The following is a 10,102-nucleotide window of genomic DNA, read 5'->3' as shown; positions in this document are numbered from 1 at the left end:
ACTTCAGTATTCTTGCCTGGGAAATCCTATGGACAGAGGAGCCTGGTGGACTACAGTCCATGGGGTCACAAGAGTCGGACACAACTTAATGTCTAAACGACAGACCTACCTTACAAGGAGTGCTGAAATTTCTTTAAGCTAAAATAAAGAAACATTGACTAGTAACATGAAAATACATGGAAATTACTGTTGTTCAGTCACTAATCATGTCTGACTCTAAGTGACACCATGGACTGCAGCAGGGCAAGCTTCATCATCCTTCACTAACTCCCAGAATTTGCTCAAATTCATGCTCATTGAATTGGTAATGCCATCCAACCATCTCATCCTCTGTCACCCTCTTTTCCCTCCTTCCCTCAATCTTTCCCAGCGTAAAGGTCTTTTCCAATGAGGCAGTTCTTCACATCATGTGGCCAAAGTATTGGAGCTCCAGCTTCAGCATCAGTCCTTCCAATGAATATTCAGGATTGATTTCCTTTAGGATGGACTGGTTGGATCTCCTTTCTGTCCAAGGGACTCTCAAGAGTCTTCTCTAGCAACAGTTCAAAAGCATCAGTTCTTTGGTGCTCAGCTTCTTTATGGTCCAACTCTCACATCCATACTTGACTACTGGAAAAACCATAGCTTTGACTATACGGACCTCTGTGGGCAAAGTGATGTCTCCATTTTTTAATATGATGTCTAGTTTTGTCCTAGGTTTTCTTCCAAGGAGCAAGCATCTTGTAATTTCATGGTGGCAGTCACTGTCTGCAGTGATTTTAGAGCCCAAGAGTATAAAATCTGCCATTGTTTCCTATACCACACACTGAATAAAGAAAATGTATAGTCAAATTCTGAAAATGTAATACTATATTAGATGGTGTGCTAACTACTTAACTATAGTATAAAAGTTAAACAAAAAGGAGTATGAAAATAGTCATAACAACTATAATTTATGAAAGAATATACAACATAAGAAGAGGCATATTGTAACATTAAAAACATTAAGGGGATATAAGAGGGTAGAATGTATGCAATTGAATTAAATTGCTATCAGCATCAGTATAAAGTAGATTGTGTCACTATGTTTTAGGTAAGCCTCATGGTTTCCTGAACCACAAGCTCAACCAACTAGTACATTCACAAAAGATAAAGGCAAGGAAATCAGAGCATAACACCATGCAAAGTCACCAATTCAAAAATATAGGCAGCAAAAAGGATCAACTATCAATACAAAACCAACAGAAAACAGTCAAATAGGAATAGTAAGTCTTTACATTTCAATGATTACTATAAGGGTAAATGAATTGAATTCTTCAGTCAAAAGGCACAGAGTTGTTGGCTGTAATTTAACAAAATAAGAGGAATGTCCTGACTGTCCTAGAGTTAGGGCTTCTAGTTTTCCTTCTGAGGATGTGAGTTCAGTCCCTGGTCCAGGAACTAATAGCCCACAAGTCATGTGGCACAATAAAAAAAAAAGTGGATTTCCACAAGATTAGTATATGTGTGGTGATGGATATTAATTCCAAGACTCAATTTCTATTTCTCTTCTAGTTTCATTGTCCTGATCCACAACCTCTTCATGGCCTTCTTCACTTCAGTGTTTCTCAGAGAGTAGATGACAGAGTTGAAGAGTGGAGTGATCACCATGTAGAACACAGCCACCATCTTGTCCACAGACAGGGTGGTAGAAAGTCCCAGATAGATGAAGATGCAGAGGCCAAAGAACAAGGTGACCACAGTGATGTGGGACCCACAAGTGGATAGGGTCTTGCGCTGACCCTCAGAGCTTCGAGTCCTCACGTGGACCAAGATGACCACATAGGAGGCTAAGAGGACGATGAAGATGATCAGACAGGGTCCCCCCATTGGCAACAATCAGAAGACCAATGAGGAAGGTGTCAGAGCAGGTAAGTTTCATGAGGGGAAGCACATCACAGAAATAGTGGTCAATCACATTGGGGCCACAGAAGGGCAAATGAAAGATGAGAAGGATTTGGGCCAAGGAATGCACTAATCCCCACATCCATGCTGCTCCCACCAGGAAGGCACGCACCTGCCGGTCCATGATGGTGGTGCAGTTAAGGGACTTGCAGATGGCCACGTAGTGGTCACAGGCCATCACAGTGAGCAGGAAAATCTCAGTGCTAGCAAAGAAGTGGAGAAAGGAAATCTGTGTCATGCAGCCCCACAGAGATATGGCTTTCCTTTCAGCCAGCTGACCTGAGATGAGTTTGGGCATTGTAGTCGAGGCATAGTAGATCTCCACAAAGGACAGGTAGCTCAGGAAGAAGTACATGGGGGAACCAAGGCTTCTGCTGGTTATGACAGTGAGGACAATGAGGAAATTCCCCAGGACAATGGCTATATACAGGAGCAGAAATACCACAAAGCAAACTTTCTGCACCTCTGGATTGGAAAAAAGTCCTAAGGAAATAAATTCTGTCACCTTGTGTGTTTTAGCCATGACATAACCACCAAGAGGCAGTAATTTGTGTGTGTGATCTGAAATAACACAAAAGACTTCTTCCTTTAGCAGCTGAATTATATAATAGTCCCTTGCATATATGAAATGCTACCATTCAGACTCTACAACCTAGAGTGTTCTCAGAAGTAGGAAATCCATCTCTGCAATCCATAGGCCATTATAGTCAGTGACTCTCTTCTTCTAGGACATTTTGGAAACACAGCACTTTACACATTGAATTGTATTTGTTCTGTGTATCTGGCCCACCAAACTGAACTTTCTAGAGCAGAGGTTATTTCTTGCTACCACTCTATCCAGTGCTAACTGAAGCACCTGCACAAAATTACACTCAGTGAATGTACATAGAATGGAGGAACAGTGCATATTGATCATTCTAGCCTTCTTAGCACAGTATTTGGTACATCACTGAAGTTCAGCAAATACTGAAAAAACAAAGGTCACCAAGAACCAAGATCACATCTTTCCACCCCTGAATGCCATGTCTAGCACAGTGATTATTTCAGGCAAAAACTAGACCAATGTGAGAGCACCTTGTGAAATACCACAGGCTTTCTGGTACTATTCCCTTTACTTTCAAAGTGAAATTATAATCTTCACATGCTCACAAAACAAAACTCACCCTACTGTTTCTGTGCCTTTGCTGTCTCACTACTGTTCCTTTTATCTGTTCTGATCCTAGAGAGGTCAATAGTGCTCTGAGCACATCCAGTTTTCAATCTCCAAGCATTAAGGCCAAGTTATGTGCCAGAGCTCATACATTTTAGGCATTGCCAGATGGAGGATCTGCTCTCCATGCAACCTTAGGAATGCTGAGACTAAGCCAGTGAGTCTATTCCACCTGATTTAAAGCAAGAACACAGTAGACTTGCCTATCAGATGTTCCACAGAGAAATAAGAATTTTGTCAGCTAAGCTTTGAGTTCACTCTGCTGAGAGATACTGGAGGTGGAGGTGTATATGATGATCAAATGAGAGGAGATTGGTCCCCAGAGAGCCATGTCTTCCCTCTTCCTAACCAGGCACCTACCTAATGGGAAGAAGAACTTGGACACCAACCTCTCAAACTTTCTTATAGATAACATAACTTTAGAAATCAATAGGGAATATATTAAATTAATTTCACCCAGTGGTCACAGAGCACTTAGGTTATGGGGCTCTATGCTGTTCTGAGGGCAATTAGATCCAGCTCTTGCTTATCATGAACTCAGTCATGGCCCTACATGAAATGACGCCATCCCAAGGATCAGTTCACTTCAATCTTTAAGCTATGTCTGACACTTTGTGACCCCATGGACTGCAGCACGCCAGGCTTCCCTGTCCATCACTAACTCCTGGAGCTTACTCAAATTCATGTCCATCCTGTCAGTAATGCCATCCAACAGTCTAATCCTCTGTTGTCCCCTTCTCCTCCTTCCTTCAATCTTTCCCAGCATCAGGGTCTTTTCCAATGAGTTAGTTCTTCACATCAGGTAGCCAAAGTATTGGAGTTTCAGCTTCGACATCAGTCCTTCCAATGAATATTCAGGGCTGATTTCTTTAGGATTGACTGGTTGGATCTTCTTGCTGTCCAAGAGACTCTCAAGAGCCTTCTCCAACACCACAGTTCAAAAGCATCAATTCTCTGGCACTTAGCCTTCTTTATGGTCCAATTCTCACATCCATACATGTGGAGAAACCATAGCTTTGACTAGACAGACCTTTGTTGATAAAGTAATGTCTCTGCTGTCTAGGTTGGCCACAGCTTTTCTTCCAAGGAGCAAGCATCTTTTAAATTCATGGCTGCAGTCACCATCTGTAGTGACTTTGTAGTCTCCCAAAATAAAACCTGTAACTGTTTCCATTATTCCCCCATCTATTTGCCATGAAGTGATGCAACTAGATGCCATGATATTAGCCTTATGAATATTGAGTTTTAAGCCAACCTTTTCACTGTCTTCTTTCACTTTCATCAAGAGACTCTTTAGTTCTTCTTTGCTTTCTGCCATAAGGGTGGCATCATCTGCATACCTGAGGTTATGTATATTTCTCCCAACAGTCTTGATTCCAGCTCGTGCTTCATCCAGCCCAGCGTTTCTCATGATGTACTCTGCATAGAAGTTAAATAAGCAGGGTGACAATATACACAGCCTTGACATACTCATTTCCCAATTTGAAACCAGTCTGTTGTTCCATGTCCAGTTCTAACTGTTGCTTCTTTACCTGCATACAGATTTCTCAGGAAGCAAGTCAGGTGGTCTGGTAGTCCCATCTCTTTCAGAATTTACCACAGTTTGCTGTGATCCATAATCAAAGGCTGGGCTCAAGTAATTATGGGCCACAAATGTCAGAAACTGAGACATCACTTCTCCTGGCTTTTGTGGTGGATGAGGATGAGGCTACAGGACATTGGTTCTCAACCATGAGAGATTTTGCCCCCAAGAGGATACTTGGTAACATCTGGAGACTTTTTTTTTTTCCATTTCCTACCTGTGTGGGAAGGAGGTGTTCCTGGCGTTTAGTGGGCAGAGGCCAGAGATGCTAAGAAGCATGCTACAATGCAGAAGACATCCCCTTACCACCACAACAAAGGATATCTGAGCCAAAAATCACAATACGACTGCTATTGAGACACTCTTCTCAGAAGGAAACAAAATTTTTCCAAATTGATATTTATCAGTATTAAACTGGATGTTGGTTTGAAAACACTACATGTGAGTTTACTACTCTACTTGACCTCATCTGTATTAAATTTTCTGCCATCAATAGTTTTCCAATGGCATAATTACACTTTGTAAGCTCAATGTGCTCTCTGTCAGTTCTAAACATAATTGTCATTAATTTAGCCTGATCACATTTCAAGTTGAAGCAAAAATGCCAAGCTTCAACTAGTGATTAAGAGATTATTATGATCATATATTTTTAATCATTTTACAGGTTTTAACATAAGATGTCATGTAAAAAACCCAAATAAAAGTTTTGGCCAAGCCAATAATTGCTTTTGAGAGTGTCAAAGTCTGAGTTAACCATTATCTTTTTTTTCCACTATTCATTATATTTTAAAAAATACTAAGAAGAAGATTAGCAAATAATTAAATAAAATCTCCAAATATTTAAGAAAATCTGCATTTATTCTGTACATCTCATCACTGAGTTTCTATGGAAGGCTGTAAGTCAAAACATTTTCTCCACTGAAGGATTCAATTTAATAGATCTAAGGAAGATGAGTTTTTAAAGTTAGTCTATGAATGTGCATTACAGGAAAATACATTTGTTAAAATATTTGTGGTATGAGACTATTTGCTCACTGAAAGTTAAAAATTTTCAGAACAGGTTGATGCTATTTTCTTTTCTTTTGTTTTTTTTTTTTTTTTTTTACTTTACAATATTGTATTGGTTTTGCCATACACTGACATGAATCTGCCACAGGGTGTACATGTGTTCTCCATCCTGAACCCCCTAACCACCTCCCTTCCCATCCCATCCCTCTGGGCCATCCCAGTGCACCAGCCCCGAGCACCCTGTATCATGCATTGAACCTGGACTGGCGATTCATTTCACATATAATAATATACATGTTTCAATGCCATTCTCCCAAATCATCCCACCCTCACCCTCTCCCACAGAGTCCAAAAGACTGTTCTATACATCTGTGTCTCTTTTGCTGTCTCGCATATAGGGTCATCATTATCATCTTTCTAAATTCCATATATATGTGTTAGTATACTGTATTGGTGTTTTTCTTTCTGGCTTACTTCACTCTGTATAATAGGCTCCAGTTTCATCAGCCTCATTAGAACCAATTCAGATGTACTCTTTTTAATGGCTGAGTAATATTCCATTGTGTATACGTACCATGGCTTTCTTATTCGTCTGCTGATGGACATCCAGTTGCTTCCATGTCCTGGCTATTACAAACAGTGCTGCAATGAACATTGGGGTACACATGTCTCTTTCAATTCTGGTTTCCTCAGTGTGTATGCCCAGCAGTGGGATTGCTGGGTCATGTGGCAGTTCTATTTAGTTTTTTAAGGAATCTCCATGCTGTTCTCCATAGTGGCTGTACCAATTTATTCCCACCAACAGTGTAAGAGGGCTCCCTTTTCTCCACACCCTCTCCAGCATTTATTGCTTGTAGATTTTCGGATAGCAGCCATTCTGAGTGATGTGAAATGGAACCTCATTGTGTCTTTGATTTGCATTTCTCTGATAATGAGTGATGTTTAGCATCTTTTCATGTGTTTGTTAGCCATCTGTATGTCTTCTTAGGAGAAATGGCTTTTTAGTCCGTTGGCCCGTGTTTTGATTGGGTCGTTTATTCTTCTGGAATTGAGATGCAGGAGTTGCTTGTATGTTTTTGAGATTAATTCTTTGTTAGTTGCTTCCTTTGCTATTATTTTTTCCCACTCTGAAGGCTGTCTTTTCACCTTGCTTATTGTTTCCTTTGTTGTGCAAAAGCCTTTAATCTTAATTAGGTCACATTTGTTTATTTTTGCTTTTATTTGCATTACTCAGGGAGGCGGGTCATAGAGAATCCTGCTGTGGTTTATGTCAGAGAGTGTTGTGCCTATGTTTTCCTCTAGGAGTTTTATAGTTTCTGGCCTTACATTTAGATCTTTAATCCATTTTGAGTTTATTTCTGTGTATGATGTTAGAAAGTTTTCTAGCTTCATTCTTTTACAAGTAGTTGAACAGCTTTCCCAGCACCACTTGTTAAAGAGATTGTCTTTTCTCCATTGTATATCTTGCCTACTTTTCGAAGATAAGGTGTCCATAGGTGCATGGATTTATCTCTGGGCTTTCTATTTTGTTCCATTGATCTTTATTTCTGTCTTTCTGCCAATACCATACTGTCTTGATGACTGTGGCTTTGTAGTAGAGCCTGAAGTCAGGCAGGTTGATTTCTCCAGTTCCATTCTTCTTTCTCAAGATTGCTTTGGCTATTTGAGGTTTTTTTTTGTATTTCCATACAAATTGTGAAATTATTTGTTCTAGTTCTGTGAAAAATACTGTTGGTAGCTTGATAGGGATTGCATTGAATCTATAGATTGCTTTGGGTAGTATACTCATTTTCACTATATTGATTCTTCCAATCCATGAACATGGTATATTTCTCCATCTATTTGTGTCCTCTTTGATTTCTTTCACCAGTGTTTTATAGTTTTCTATATATATAAGTCTTTTGTTTCTTTAGGTAGATATATTCCTAAGTATTTTATTCTTTTCGTTGCAACGGTGAATGGAATTGTTTCCTTGATTTCTCTTTCTGTTTTCTCATTGTTAGTGTATAAGAATGCAAGGAATTTTTGTGTGTTTATTTTATATCCTGTGACTTTACTATAGTCCTTGATTAGCTTTAGTAATTTTCTGTTGGAGTCTTTAGGGTTCTCTTTGTAGTGGAGCATGTCATCTGCAAACAGTGAGAGTTTTAATTCTTCTTTTCCAATTTGGATTCCTTTTATTTCTTTTTCTGCTCTGATTGCTGTGGCCAAAACTTCCAAGACTATGTTGAATATTAGTGGTGAGAGTGGACACCCTTGTCTTGTTCCTGACTTTAAGGGAAATGCTTTCAATTTTTCACCATTGAGGGTAATGTTTGCTGTGGGTTTGTCATAAATAGCTTTTATTATGCTGAGGTATGTTCCTTCTATTCCTGCTTTCTGGAGGGTTTTTATCATGAATGGATGTTGAATTTTGTCAAATGCTTTTTCTGCATCTATTGAGATAATCATAGGGCTTTTATTTTTCAATATTTTAATGTGGTGTATTGTTGATTGACTTGCAGATATTGCAGAATCCTTGCATCCCTGGGATAAAGCCCACTTGGTCATGATGTATGATCTTTTTAATGTGAAGTTGGAGTCTGTTTGCTAGAATTTTGTTAAGGTTTTTTGCATCTATGTTCATCAGTGATATTGGCCTGTAGTTTTCTTTTTTTATGGCATCTTTGTCAGGTTTTGGTATTAGGGTGATGGTGGCCTCATAGAATGAGTTTGAAAGTTTACCTTCCTATGAAATTTTCTGGACTAGTTTGAGTAGGATAGGTGTTAGCTCTTCTCTAAATTTTTGGTAGAATTCAGCTGTGAAGCCGTCTGGTCCTGGGCTTTTGTTTGCTGGAAGATTTCTGATTACAGTTTCAATTTCCATGCTTGTGATGGGTCTGTTAAGATTTTCTATTTCTTCCTGGTTCAGTTTTGGAAAGTGTACTTTTCTAAGAATTTGTCCATTTCTTCCAAGTTGTCCATTTTATTGGTATATAGTTGCTGATAGTAGTCTCTTATGATCCTTGTATTTCTATATTGTCTGTTGTGATCTCTCCATTTTCATTTCTAATTTTGTTAATTTGATTTTTCTCCCTTTGTTTCTTGATGAGGCTGGCCAATGTTTGTCAACTTTATTTATCTTCTCAAAGAACCAGCTTTTGGCTCTGTTTATTTTTGCGGTGGTCTCTTTTGCTTCTTTTGCATTTATATCTGCCCTAATTTTTAAGATTTTTTTTTCCTTCTACTAACCCTGGGGTTCTTCATTTCTTCCTTTTCTAGTTGCTTTAGGTGTAAAGTTAGATTATTTATTTGACTTTTTTCTTGTTTCTTGAGGTAAGCCTGTATTGCTATGAACCTTCCCCTTAGCACTGCTTTTACAGTGTCCCATAGGTTTTGGGTTGTTGTGTTTTCATTTTCATTCGTTTCTATGCATATTTTTATTTCTTCTGTGATTTGTTGGTTATTCAGCAGCATGTTGTTCAGCCTGCATATGTTGGAATTTTAATAGTTTTTCTCCTGTAATTGACATCTAATCTTACTGTGTTGTGGTCAGAAAAGATGCTTGGAATGATTTCAATTTTTTTTTTTTTTTTTTTTTAATTTACCAAGGCTAGATTTATGGCCCAGGATGTGATCTATCCTGGAGAAGGTTCCATGTGCACTTGAAAAAAGATGAAATTCATTGTTTGGTATGAAATGCCCTATAGATATCAATTAGGTCTAATTGGTCTACTGTGTCATTTAAAGTTTGTGTTTCCTTGCTAATTTTCTGTTTAGTTGATCTATCCATAGGTGTGAGTGGGTTAGTTTCCAACTATTATTGTGTTATTGTTAATTTCCCATTTCATACTTGTTAGCATTTGTCTTACATATTGCAGTGTTCCTATGTTGGGTGCATATATTTTTATAATTGTTATATCTTCTTCTTGGATTGATCCTTTGATTGTTATGTAGTGTCCGTCTGTGTCTCTTTTCACAGCCTGTTTTGAAGTCTATTTTATCTGATATGAATATTGCTATTCCTGCTTTCTTTTGGTCTCTATTTGCGTGGAATATTTTTTTCCAGCCCTTCACTTTCAGTCTGTATGTGTTCCTTGTTTCCAGGTCAGGCTCTTGTAGACCACATATATAGGGGTCTTGTTTTTGTATCCATTCATCCAGTCTTTGTCTTTTGGTTGGGGCATTCAACCCATTTACATTTAAGGTAATTATTGATAAGTATGATCTCATTTCCATTTATTTTATTGTTTCGGGTTCAAGTTTATACACCCTTTCTGCGTTTCCTGTCTAGAGAAGATCCTTTAGCCTTTGTTGGAGAGCTGGTTTGGTGGTGCTGAATTCTCTCAGCTTTTGCTTTTCTGTAAAGTTTTTGAATTCTCCTTCATATCTGAATGAGA

The 10,102-nt window shown here is 38.6% G+C and overlaps 1 pseudogene; it reads right to left on the bottom strand.

Annotated features, from left to right (window-relative positions):
- Positions 1-1,518: 1,518 nt before the first annotated feature.
- On the bottom strand, positions 1,519-3,701 carry LOC110145693 (olfactory receptor 4X2-like; annotated as a pseudogene).
- Between the last annotated feature and the right edge of the window lie 6,401 nt (positions 3,702-10,102).

The sequence above is a fragment of the Odocoileus virginianus genome, unplaced genomic scaffold (assembly GCF_023699985.2).
Source record: "Odocoileus virginianus isolate 20LAN1187 ecotype Illinois unplaced genomic scaffold, Ovbor_1.2 Unplaced_Contig_76, whole genome shotgun sequence".
NCBI classification, from domain to species: Eukaryota; Metazoa; Chordata; class Mammalia; order Artiodactyla; family Cervidae; genus Odocoileus; species Odocoileus virginianus.
This window is presented reverse-complemented; position numbering and strand designations above follow the sequence as displayed.